Here is a 12,421-nt window from a genome sequence, read left to right as displayed (position 1 = left end):
GCAGGAGAGAGAAGCCGGGAAGAAAATTCAGTTTGAAAAGACAGTTTAACTAGCTTTGAACAGGTAGACTACGCTTTTCCTTCAATGCATTCCCTGTTTTAGTACAAACATTTCAAATACTTATGTTTAGGAAGTGATGATGATGAATTAATTCCTCCTTTTAAAAAAAAAAAATATTTTAGGTTGGCAGAATTCCAACCCATCAGAGGAACAGTTTTAGTTACTGGCAGCTTTCCTTTGGAGGTCCAACTCCCTAATTGCAGCAATTGGTCTCACCCCGGATCAAACCTCTAGGACTCTAATATTCATTTAGAGGCTTCTCTCACTGGAGAAGACTGATGGGGCTATGGTGAGGCCTGCCAGGTGTGATGTGCCTAGTTTCTTAAAATTAGCATTCTAGGCCAGGAGAGGTGGCTCACGCCTGTAATCATAGCACTCTGGGCGGCCGAGGCCAGAGGATCCCTTGAGCTCAGAAGTTTGAGACCAGCCTGAGCAAGAGCGAGACCCCATCTCTACTAAAAATAGAAAAAACTAGCCAGGCGTTGTGGTTGTGGTGGGCACCTATAGTCTCAGCTACTTGGGAGGCTGAAGCAGGAGTATTGCTTGAGTCCACAGTTTGAAGTTCCTATAAGCTAGGCTAAGGGCACAACACTTTAGTTCAGGAAACAGAGTGAGACTCTGTCTAAAAACAAAACAAAACAACAAAAAACAACCAAACAACCCCACCCCCACCCCCCCCCAGCATTCTAGGGAAAAGTGGAACATTGTGATTGGCCATGATTCTCCTGGAAAAGGAGCCCAGGCTCCCAATTTATTGCAGAAGGCCTGCGGTCCCAGACTCTGTCCTCTTCATAATAAACTCATCTTCCTGGGGGGCAGGGCTGCAACCAGGCCTGGGCTGGCATAACACTTCTGGCCAAGTATAAACAGAATGCCCAATTAAAACACCTAATTATAGGGCAGGCTGGAGCCAGGAGGTAGCCTTTGTTGGTGGCCCTGAAACCAGCTGCCGGCCAGCCTGCCAGCATCTCTCTGACCAGCCACAACTCATTTCAGACTAGAATGAGCCTCATATGGACAGACAGGCTCTGGGATAGAGGTGGGGCAGAGAAGGACACACCTCACTGTTGCTTAGCTCCTGGGGCTGCAGAGAGCAGCTTCCTGGGAAGCATTCCAGAGTAAGAGTCTCCTTAGTATATGAAATGGGATTTTACTTTGGAGGCACCCAGTCGCCTCATCTATAGAGCAGAATAACCCCTTATTCATAGTATTTTTAAGAGATAAATGCTTCCAGGTGAAACTTAAAACCTCTTTGCTCTGGGTCAAGCACTGCAATAGATTATACACTTTCCCAAAAAGTGAGAGGCGGGACACTTTGTGGTCAGCATGGCCCAAAATCCAGGCTTGCAGTACAGTTTTCCTGTCTCCGTGCAGGTGTTGGTCCCTCTCATCAGGCACTGAATTACAGATGTTTACTCAACTCTACCTCAATCGTCTCACTGCCAGTGCTCGATGTTCCTTTCAGTATCAGTATCTAGTGATACTGATGATAAAATGGATTTCGGCACATTTCCTCCTAGGATCTCAAAGCATCACAACACCGTCCATCTCTCCAGCCTTCCTAAGAGGTTGACGAGAAGGGTAAGGGCTTGAATCTTATTGGTAGAGAGTGATGCCTTTATGTTCAAGTGACTTAACTAGCTCCTTGACAGAGGAAGTGCTTGGAGTAGGATCTTAAAATGCAGGCAATCAGGCTTGTCTGTCCTGAGCCTGCTAGGTTGGCCTTCAATGCTTTGCTGAAAATGAACACTCTGGAAAAGCAGAACTGAAATTAACAACCCTTAAGTGGATTGGAGTTACGTAAAGTCTGGATTCTCAGCACCTCCCGCCATTAGGCTCCTGCAGGAAGAATGCTTTGTCTCTTTCTCTACTATCTCTATCATTTTACTATAAAATGATAAAATGATAGGTAGGATTTGGCTCTTTACCTCGTGGTGGGTGAAATAGTCAAGTGCCCTTAGCACACATAGTATTGGCTGAGTGATGGCCTTTGTAGCTCTGGGGGTTTAGGTCAAAGGTACAACAAGGGTATTCTGTGGAAGTAATTGAGGGTACACTGTACCTGGCCCCTCCCAACCAGCCTGAGTATAGAAAGGTTGGGTCCTTGCCCTTGGGTCAGCTCAACACTGGGCAGCCAGTGCTGATGAGCCTTTTCCTATGGCCTAGGCTGCCTCTGACAGAGACCACACTCACCAACACACTGACCGTGGGGTTGGAGGATCTGACTTTGAGCCTTGGCTCTGCTACTTTTCTAGCTTCAATGTGGGGAAATATCTTCAGGTATTGGTATCTCATCTACAAAAATGGAATAATAATGATTATCTCACAAATAATGATGACTTTGTTAGAGCCACAAGACTGTGTAGTTTAGTTGTCAAACCCATTGATCCAAGAGATGGACAGCCCTGGATTTGAATCTTGCACCACTTCTCACTAGTCATGGGACCCTGGGGAAATTGGCTAAGGACAGCTAACTGTCAGTTTCTCGTCTGACAATAGAGAATGATAATAGTGCATGGAGTATGGCCTGGAGGTTTTTATTGACATAGTGCCTGGTGCACAGCGGGCTCCAAGTAAACCTTCTCTGTTAATATTACAGATGTCGCCCGCAAAGTGCAATGAAAATGCAAACAATTGTGATTATTTTCCAGGCTTTGGCAAGTGTCGCCAAGCCATGAAGTGCTTTGCATATAGTAAATGCATAATAAGTCTCTGCTACACTTAATTATGGAGTTCTTAGAAGCAGTTTCACTCTGGAATTCAGCTCAGAGAATTAGTATCATTTGCAATCACTACATTCCAGGCTGCCGGCCCCACAAATTAGACTCCAACTAAAGATATGCAGTATATGATTCAGCTGTATCTCAGGGGAGGGTTCCTGATGACAGCCAAAGCCACAAGGGATCTGATCTAAGTACTTTCGATGTGTCAGCAGACAGCTCTTCTTCACAGAGACGCATATCGCCACATATAGTCTGGGGCACACAGCTTGCGGGGACCATTCTGGGATTAGTAGATGCACAGCTGTCCTCGGCTGTCCTGGCTGTGAAAATGTTCTTCATGAAGGCTCTCCTTTCTTCATCCTTCCACATACTCCCTCACTGACATCCACGATTCTTGTTAAACAGCAAATCAGTATTTAGTGAGGGCCAGGGACTCAAGGACTGTGATGTGGTTTAGAGCTGCTAGGAGCTCTGAGTTGGGTGGGAAGTGAGTCTTGCAACGAGCCTCACGTCACAGTGACCCTTGTACTGACTCTCCCAAGGCTCTAGTGTTTTGTTCTGTATTCAAAATCTATTGTCGGAAAGGAGGAAATGAAACTATTCAGAGGAGAATCAAGAAGAAAAAATGTCAAGACATACATTGTGATAATACATTGCATAAATTTAAATGATTCAGCCCAATGTAAATGAAGTTAAACTGAGATTAAATGATGGCTAGCAGGCCATTTTCCATTTTCCCCCCGGGAAGAGCAAGCAAGATGGAGAATCAGGCTGCTGCCCAGGGACCTGGGTCAGCTGGGATGACAGCAGATTGGCCCTCTGATAGTTAATAAAGGTGGATGACGATACTTAGGGCTCATTCTACTATTCTTCCTACTTTTGTGAATGCTCAATAATTTTCACAATAAAAAGTTAAAACAATGAAAGAAAGGAGACAGCTGCTACCCAACTTCAGTCTACCCCGATGGGCAGGACAACAGTCTGGATGTGTCCATACCATTTTGGGGGTAGGGGAGGGGGAATGATAGATTTCATCAGTTTTGAGCCCCTGAGCCAAGTTGCTGTATCTTTTTTTATTTGCCACATTGTATATCTTGGAGCACAGGGAGGTGTCCTTGGTCTCCTTCTGCAGGATCTGGGACGAAGAAGTACACAGACATTCTTCCCAGTTAATGACGTCACAGCTGCTAGTGATGTCAATGCACATCCCGTGGCAGCCAGTGCACTTTGCTCTTTACCTGCGTCGGGTCATTTAATCCTCACAATCGTTAGGTCCTGGTTATGCCGGCTGATCCTCACAACACTCAGAGCAGCGTTCTATCCCCAGGCAAGATATGGCTCTTAGGTTGTAGAGTGGGGATTTGAACACAGGCAGAGTCCTTCTCTACTCCTGTGCTATGAAGCCTAAACCTTGGGACCCTCTCCTTGTTCTTTCCAGATTGAATACTCTAATATTTTCATCGTGTCTCTACAAAGAAACCTTTCCACCCTCTTAATCACCTCAGGGCCCTTCGCTGGACTTTCTCCAGCTGTGGTTTTTAATCTTTTAATGTGCAGGAACCCAAGCCACCCAACGTCAACTCCAGCCAGTGACCCTGTTGTTTATAAAGAACTTTTAAAAATATATTATCTCAGTTTATTCTCACAGCCATCCCAGCAGAGGCTTGGGCAGGTCGGATAACTGTCCAGGGTCACAGAGACACGGCCCACACCCCTGACTTCAGTCAGTTTTTCTTCTCCTGCCTAATGTTAGCATCTAGGTCCTGAGCTCAGCATTGTCCCTGAATGTCCAGAGAGAGAATAACATTTCCCAGAGGTGGGTGGCTGATGTCACAAGACAATTCCACTCTGCTTGTTCTGGCTGTATTTGCTCATTTTATTCCCAAGGTATAAGCTCTTGCATGGATGATTTTAGAAGTTCTGTTGGCTTCAGAGTTCACTTCCACTCCCCTTCTCCACCAAGACTAGACTTTCTTTCTTTCTTTCTTTCCTTCTTTCATTCCTTTCTTTCTTCAACCTCAATAGATTCCTTACCTTAGCCTCCTGAGTAGGTGGGACTACAGGTGCCCACCACAAAGCCCGGCTATTTTTTTGAGACAGGATCTTACACTTGCTCAGGCTGGTCTCGAATCTGTGAGCTTGGACAATCCACCTGCCTCGGCCTCCCAGAATGCTAGGATTACCGGCGTGAGCCACTGCACCTGGCCTCTATTTTTCTTTCTTTCTTTCCCTCCCTCCCTTCCTTCCTTTCTTTCCTCCCTTCCTTCATTTCTTTTTCCTTCCCTCCCTCCCTTTCCCTTCCTTCCTTCCTAGCATCTCACTATTTTGCCCAGGCGGGCATCAAACTCCTGGGCTCAAGCAATCCTCCTGCCTCAGCCTCCTAAATTGCTAGGATTATAGGCACACTCCACTGTACCTAGCTAATCTTTCTAAACTACTAACCTGGATCATTCTACTGCCTTACTTGAAATCCTTCAGAGGCTCCCCAGACTGCTGGTCAAGCCCGTGCTGGCTCCCACCAGCCCACTGCTTCCCCTGTGGCCAACCCCTCCCTCACAGCCTCTCTTTCAGCCAGGAGCCTCTGCAGTTGCCTACACACATGCTGGTGTGCTCTCTGGGGACCCTTTGCCCACTTGATTTTTCTGCTAGGATTGTCCACACCTTCTCTTTTCTGCCTAATGAACTTCAAGGATGACTAAGCCAAGACTTCCCTTCCCCAGTGAAATCCTCAGAGAACTTCCTTTCTGAACCCCAAATCACCCCTTATGGCCCCTCTCACACACTAATCTAGCTCTCCCTGCAGACCGGGACCTCTTTGGAGATGAGGATCTGTTTAACTTAGTGCCTTCAGAAATGGGCAGTAAATGCCCTGAAGTACTAGGGAAATAAGTATAGAATGAATGACTCCTCCCCCCACCCCCCTTCCCAATCCCAGATAGCAGAGAGGTCTCAAAGCGCTTTATAGTATCCCTCTGCGAGCACTTGCCCATCTTCTCTCTAATTGTTTCCTTCTGTGTCTATTATTCCCACCATATTAGGAGCATCCTTTTCCATGAGACTCTGAGGTTTTTGCAAGACAAGGGAGTATAGACTTGAGACAAAGCCCAGCGCACAGTAGGTATTTAAATCACTGATAGGATGAAGTGACTCGCAGGCCATCATCCCCTCTCACCAAGGTTAATCTCCCAGAGTCTCGTTCCTCCGATAACCTCTGCCTCTGAGTTTGCTCGCACTAAAGCCACCTTCCATTTATCCACCCACTCACATCTCAGGAGGCCCTACCCCGGTCTACTCTACTGAGGTGGAATCTCACTACCGAAAGAGCTATGTCACCCACAGATGTGTGGGCTTCACTCTGAATGTCCTTTTCCAGATGATCTGTAAAAACGCAGCCCAGAGTCAGCATCTACCACTATTAAACTCCATCCCTTGCATGGTCCCTGGACGTTGGCCCACAGCCCTCAGCGTAGGCCGCCATTGCTGTGGTGTGCATCTTTCATCAATGAAGCCCTCCTCTAGCCATCCATACTCCCATCCACCCATCTAGTCTTCCGTCCCACATGTGTTGCACATCTAAGAAGGAGGCGGCCTTGTGCCAGGCTCTGGGAATGTCGTTGATGGACAAGAAACAGCCCCTGGCCTCCAGGAGCTCAGCTGAGCCATGCATCGAGCAGATGATCACAATGCTTCTGACACACGCTCCCCTGAGCATGCAGGTGGAGGACCAAGAGGGAGAGATTGACTCTGTCCACAGCAGGGACCAGATTTGAGCTGGGCCTTGACGGATAAATAGAATTTTGCCATCTGGACGAGAAAGGAGAGGAGGGAGGCAGAGTTCAAGGAGTTTTGAGGCTTCCACGTGGCTGAGGGGGGAAGAGCAGAGTAGGCTTGCCCACTGGTATTTTCTCACTAGGGAAAACTTTTATTTTCAAAAGCCCGTGAGTCAATAATAATATCTTTGTAAATGAAGAAAGGCCTATCAATTATGGCCTTCCCCCTGCTGATGGCCAGAAAAAGCCAGGGCCTCTTCGCTAAAGCTGTGGAAAGATCCTGAAGAGGGGTCTACCCTCTTGTCCAGCATTTGCAGCACCTGACATATTTATCTGCATTCAGGACCGTGATTGTCTCTCACAAGGCCACATGCTCCCCAAGATCAGAGACTTTGTTATGATCTGTGTTGAATCCCAAGAACCCGGAGCCACCCTTGTTGGATGGTCAGCACCCCATAAATACTTGCTGAACAAATTCACTGGGCCCTTGCTAGCTGCCAGGAACTGTGCGAGGCACTGGGGATAAAGACAGGGACTGAAAGTGCTGCCTGCCCTTCAAGCCAGGAGGGATGAGAGTCTGGTTTCTCAGGAAACCATTCGTGGATTGGTAAATAATCACCTGCTTTAAAGTTTGAGGGGGAAAAAAAGACCATAGTACAAGCTGAGAGGTGATTTTTTTTTTTTTTTAAACAGAATTTCACTTTGATGCCCTGGGTAGACTGCCATGATGTCATAACTCACAGCAACCTCCAACCCTTGGGCTCAGTGATTCTCTTGCCTCAGCCTCCTGAGTTGCTGGGACTAGGCAGCCGCCACAGTGCCCAGCTAGAGAGGTGAGTTTTTTAGTGTTCGTGGGAAAGATTTCAGGCAGCCCTCCTGGACATTCTTGTAGATGCTAATTTTACCTTGCTCCTCCCTCCTGCCACTCTGGTGACAGGTTTCCTGGGAGCGCAGGGGCTCCCCGAGAGGCCCTCCCCACGCTAGACCTGTCCCCTGGAAGGACAAACCCTCTGCCTCAGCAGCCCTTCACCAGGCCGTGCGACAACTCACACTCACCCCCAGTCTGTCTCTCTCTCTCTCTCACGCATAGTCATACTCGTGATCACATTCAACACACACTTATACCTGGTCACACACCCAGTCACACGCGCTCACACAGTCGCACATGATTACACTCGTGTAACACGTTTACATATGCTCACACACTCACCCAGACACACAGCTGGAGCTGTTCAAGTGGCAGTCACATTTTCCATCTATTGGTGGTTTCAAAACAGGAAGCCTGTGTGGGGAGGGGAGGTGCTAGTGAAGTGAGAACTGCCCTAAAGGGGCCCAGGTGTAGAAGCTGGATTCAAAGGGGACAGCTCCCTGGTGCCAGTCTCCTCTGCAGGCAGAAAAGCTGGGCTTCGAAAGGCTCTGACTTGGCCCAGCTCCTGGGCAGTATCAGTCCTGGATGGAAAGGCTTGAAATGTCACATCTGGTGCAGCACTCCATACCTACTGCTTCTCTTCCTCAGCCAGCATGTAGGAAGAAGCAAGTGACCTATACCTTCCTGTCTGCCAATATGGCCCTCCTTCCTTTGGAAATCACTTCTCCCCAGAGCCCTTCTGGACTAACCTGTGCATGCCCTCAGGCCCTGGGCTCCGCTACATACTTGCTCCTTTGCAGTGGAAACACAGTATCTGCTTCGTGCCTTGCCACCACTCCACTCCACAATGAATGAGGTCAGGAACCTGCTTGCTAATCAAATCTTACAGCACTTTGTGTTTTACAAAGTTCTTTTTTTTTTTTATAAACAGCATTTCCTTCAACTCTTAAAGCAGCTCCATGAGGTTCATTAATAATATATCCCTTTTACAGATCAGGAAGAGCAAAGGAATTAAGTCACCTGTTCTAGAGTCCCAGATGAGGGCTTCATAATCCCCGCTCTCCATATTCAAGACTGTCACAACTGGCTGGGCAAGGTGGCTCCCACCTGTAATCCTAACACACTGGGAGGCCCAGGTATGTGGACTGCTTAAACTCAGAAGTTCGAGACCAGCCTGAGTAAGAGTGCAACCCCGTCTCTACTAAAAATAGAAAAACTAGCCCGGTGTTGTGGTGGACACCTGGAGTCTCAACTACTTGGGAGGCTGAGGCAAGAGGATCTCTTGAATCCAAATATGAAGTTGCTGTGAGCCATGACGCCATGGCACTCTATCCAGGGGGACAGAGTGAGACTCTGTCTCAAAAAAAAAAAAAAAAAAAAAGACTGTTGCAACTCACCCTCCCATCCCAGCTCTGAACACAGGGTATACCCAAGGTGGCCAGGTACAGAAGAACAAAAGTTGATGCAAGAAGGAGCTAGGGCAGAAGACTAAAGAGACAAGGAATGAAGAGCTAATATAGGCGGGGCACAGCGAAGCCCCTGTGGGCTGTGGAGGCATGCACTTGACCCCAGCTCAGGCAACACCAAGCTGGACCGCAGACACACATGTGCACGTGTGCATACACACACTTGCCTAAACCCTTGCTGGCCCGGCTCAAGTTCAGGGCGTGTCCAGGAGTTCAGCAGGTGGGGTCAGTCCGTTTATGTACTTTAATTGCCAAAGGCAATTTTCATAATTGGGAAAATTGAGAATGTATAACAGAGAAAGATAGAAAGGAAGTCATAGTACGATGACATTTCTGGGGGTGAATGACCTTTGTGGAACTTCATTATTTTCCCCTGTCTCTGAGAAAAGTAATTAAAAAACATTTTCCCACAGCAGTGACTTTGCAAAGGGAATGAGCCTCAATGCGGTGAAGCCCTCTGTGCTGTGTTCTGGCGGAAGCCAAAGTAGTTTCTGGAAGATACGGGGGGCGTTGGTGGGCCACCCTCCGAAACCAGCCCCAGAAAGTAGGAGCTCGTGATATCATGCATGTGTCTGGAAAGTCAAGAGCAGACGCAAACTGAGCCCGGACAGGCTTTTCCCAGCAGGCTCGCACTTCCACTGCAGACCACGACCTCCTTCATCCTGGCCCTTCCTTTTAGGTTTTACATACTTAACAGCTGGGACCTATAAAATAGAACATCAGAGGTCATAGGAAAAAGGATGGGTTAGACTCAGGGGAAGCCCTGGAATTTCCTTTCCTGGAGATCTTCAGGACTGAAATGAGAGACTCCTCCACTTGGGAGGATTTCGTACTCTTCTTGGCTCACTTCGCTTCTCCTGTCTGGAGTATATCCGAATCTTTCTCCAAGACCCACCCTTTTCTTAAAAGCTTCTCCTGACCCTTCCCGGCTTGAGTGCTCCCTGAGGTCAGAGACTGTGACCAACTCTATGACTGACAAGTGAGGAAGAATTTGCCCAGAGGAAGCAGATGCTTGAGATGACCTTGGACCTCGTCCAACACCAGATCACTTGCTAGAGGAAGCAGATGCCTGAGACGACCTTGGATCTCACCCAACAGCAGAGTCTACTGCTGCTGAACTACTTTTGGGGGAGATTGGGAGGGGTTCTCAGGACTGTGCTCCATGTTCATACTAGAGAGGCTAAATCTCAGCTTATGAGAGGGGCCGGGTTCCCGAAGAGATCTGGCAAAAGCTGAGGGGAGTCTTCCTCAGGGAGTTGGGCTGCTTGGGTTGGGTGAAATACCAAAGAATTGCTCAAGGCCGGTTTCCTTGGTCAGCAAAAGGGTCCAGGAAGCAGAACCCGTAGGAGGGAGGGGAGAAAAGCAAAACAGGGTTGCTAAATCCAGCAGCCTGAACTTGGTCAGCCAAGTTCAGAAAGTTCATGTTCTTGGGGATTGGAAGTCGTGAGGGCCTCATGGGAGGGGAAGAGGAGCAGCTGGACTCCTTGCTTACGAGTCTGTGCTCTTCCAAGCCGAGCACCGTTGGGCCTCATCACTCAAAGGGGTCGACTTTCATACCACAGACCTGCAAAGATTTGAGATTTGGAGGATTTGATCATTTATGCAGTTGGTGTGGAGTGGGAGGTTGAATGACTGCTATTCGAACTGACTTAGATCTGAAAGTGAAGGGTTTGAGATAAAGCAAGCCCAGTCTCCACTAAAGCTTATTTGCAGCAATCTAACAGGAGCCCGAATACTCATTTATGAGTAAATAGCCAACATGAGGGCTATTTTTGTTGCTTTATATTTTTGTTGGTTTGGGTTTGTTTTTGCTGTTTGAAACACTTCATAGATATATGTGTAATGGAAATTTAGAAATTTGCTGTTGGGGGGTGGGGGAGACCAGAACATGAAAATGATCTAAGAGCTAAAAGTAAATTGAATAGGTACTTTATTCTGTCCAAGTTTCTATAAAATCTGAATCATATCACTTTAGTTCTTAAGTTACATGAGAGGTTAAATCCTGAAATCTTTATTTTTTCTTGATAGAAATAAATTTTAGATGATATCCAGCATGTTCAGGGTGCTATGGCTATAAATAGTTGTTTCTGGTAGAAATAAGACTATTAGAGTCACTAACAGTGGGTGAACAACAATGACCTTGAACTTAAGGCCCTCCTTTTTCGGGAGACTGAGGCAAGAGAATCACCTAAGCCCAAGAGCTAGAGGTTACTGTGAGCTGTGATGCCATAGCACTCTACAGAAGGCAACAAAGTGAGACTCTGTCTCTAAACAAACAAAAAAAAAGCCCTCCTTTTATAAGCTCTGTATTTCTGCTTATGTACAGAATACTGGCATTTAGACAGTAGCCTCTACTCTTTCTTTCTCCTCAAAAAAAAAAAAAATAATAAAAAAAAATAAATACATTCTATCATTTTTAAGGTGAAAAAGCTAATAACTTGTACTTTTATATTATTGAGGTTTACTAGGATGGCTGAAAACCCATTTAGATATCAGCATACATTTTCAAGTAAGCATACGTCAAAATCTCAAAGAATGATTTGTTTTTAAGTAAGATTACTAATCTCAATCTTCTCATTTTATTTACACAATTATCTCCTACTAAAGCAGGACTTCTGCTAAAAGTTAGTCCAAATAATGGGTTTGATTTCACTTTAAAAGTAATACAATTATATCTTTATAAAAAATAAGCAGGCATTGGGCGGCGCCTGTGGCTCAAAGGAGTAGGGTGCTGGCCTCATATGCCGGAGGTGGCAGGTTCAAACCCAGCCCTGGCCAAAAACCGCCAAAAAAAAAGCAGGCAATGATGTTTGTGTACAACAACCCTTATGTCACTATTCAGTACCTCAAGGCTGGCCTCAGTTAATCTTTCCGCCTTTAGCTTGCACCCCTCACCGCTCAGGCTTTGCACCATCATGGTCTGCACATCTGGTATACTGGGGTGGCTTGAACATACAGGATCCGTGGTACAGGATGGCTTATGTTCAAACCAGGCAAGTTATTCAATCTCTGTAAGGATCAGAGTAATAATAAGGCCTACCTCCTAGTGTTGTTCTGTGCATCAAGTTAAATAAAATGAGAAGCACTTAGCACCGTTCAGGGCACACAGTGCCTCTCAGCAAATAGCTGCGGGCACCCTACTCCCAGGACAACACATAGTTCACCGTCACAGAGCCACCAGCCATTCTCTTTCAAGTACGTGCTGTTTCAGCAGAAAAACCCATTCCCTTTTTTTTCCACCCAGGAAAAATCCAGCTCACCTTTGAGATGTGGTTCAAACGCCAGCTCTGCTGAAACCTTTTCCTGTGGTCTCCTAATCCCCACCCACTTGAAAGCCAGTTGGTAGCTCAGACTTAACCTTGCCACAGTCTATGGAAATGATGTCTGTAGATCTTGCTTCCTCACAAAATAAGGGATCATTCAAAGTGCTGAACTGAATTATTCTTCTTTGCACTGGAGATGCCAGGCACCAAGCAGACATTAAATAAATACTTTTTTTTTTTTTTTGAGACAGAGTCTCACTTTGTCACCCTC

General features: G+C 46.7%; 1 protein-coding gene across 2 annotated transcripts in view; it reads right to left on the bottom strand.

Moving 5' to 3' along the window:
• The window catches only part of UBASH3B (ubiquitin associated and SH3 domain containing B), a 142,130-nt gene that overhangs the window by 51,553 nt on the left and 78,156 nt on the right, over nucleotides 1-12,421 (bottom strand). The gene's annotated exons all lie outside the window — the stretch shown is intronic.

This window comes from Nycticebus coucang, chromosome 6, assembly GCF_027406575.1.
Source record: "Nycticebus coucang isolate mNycCou1 chromosome 6, mNycCou1.pri, whole genome shotgun sequence".
In the NCBI taxonomy this organism is placed as follows: domain Eukaryota; kingdom Metazoa; phylum Chordata; class Mammalia; order Primates; family Lorisidae; genus Nycticebus; species Nycticebus coucang.
The sequence above is the reverse complement of the archived record's forward strand: the minus strand, read 5'-3'. Positions and strand labels throughout refer to the sequence as shown.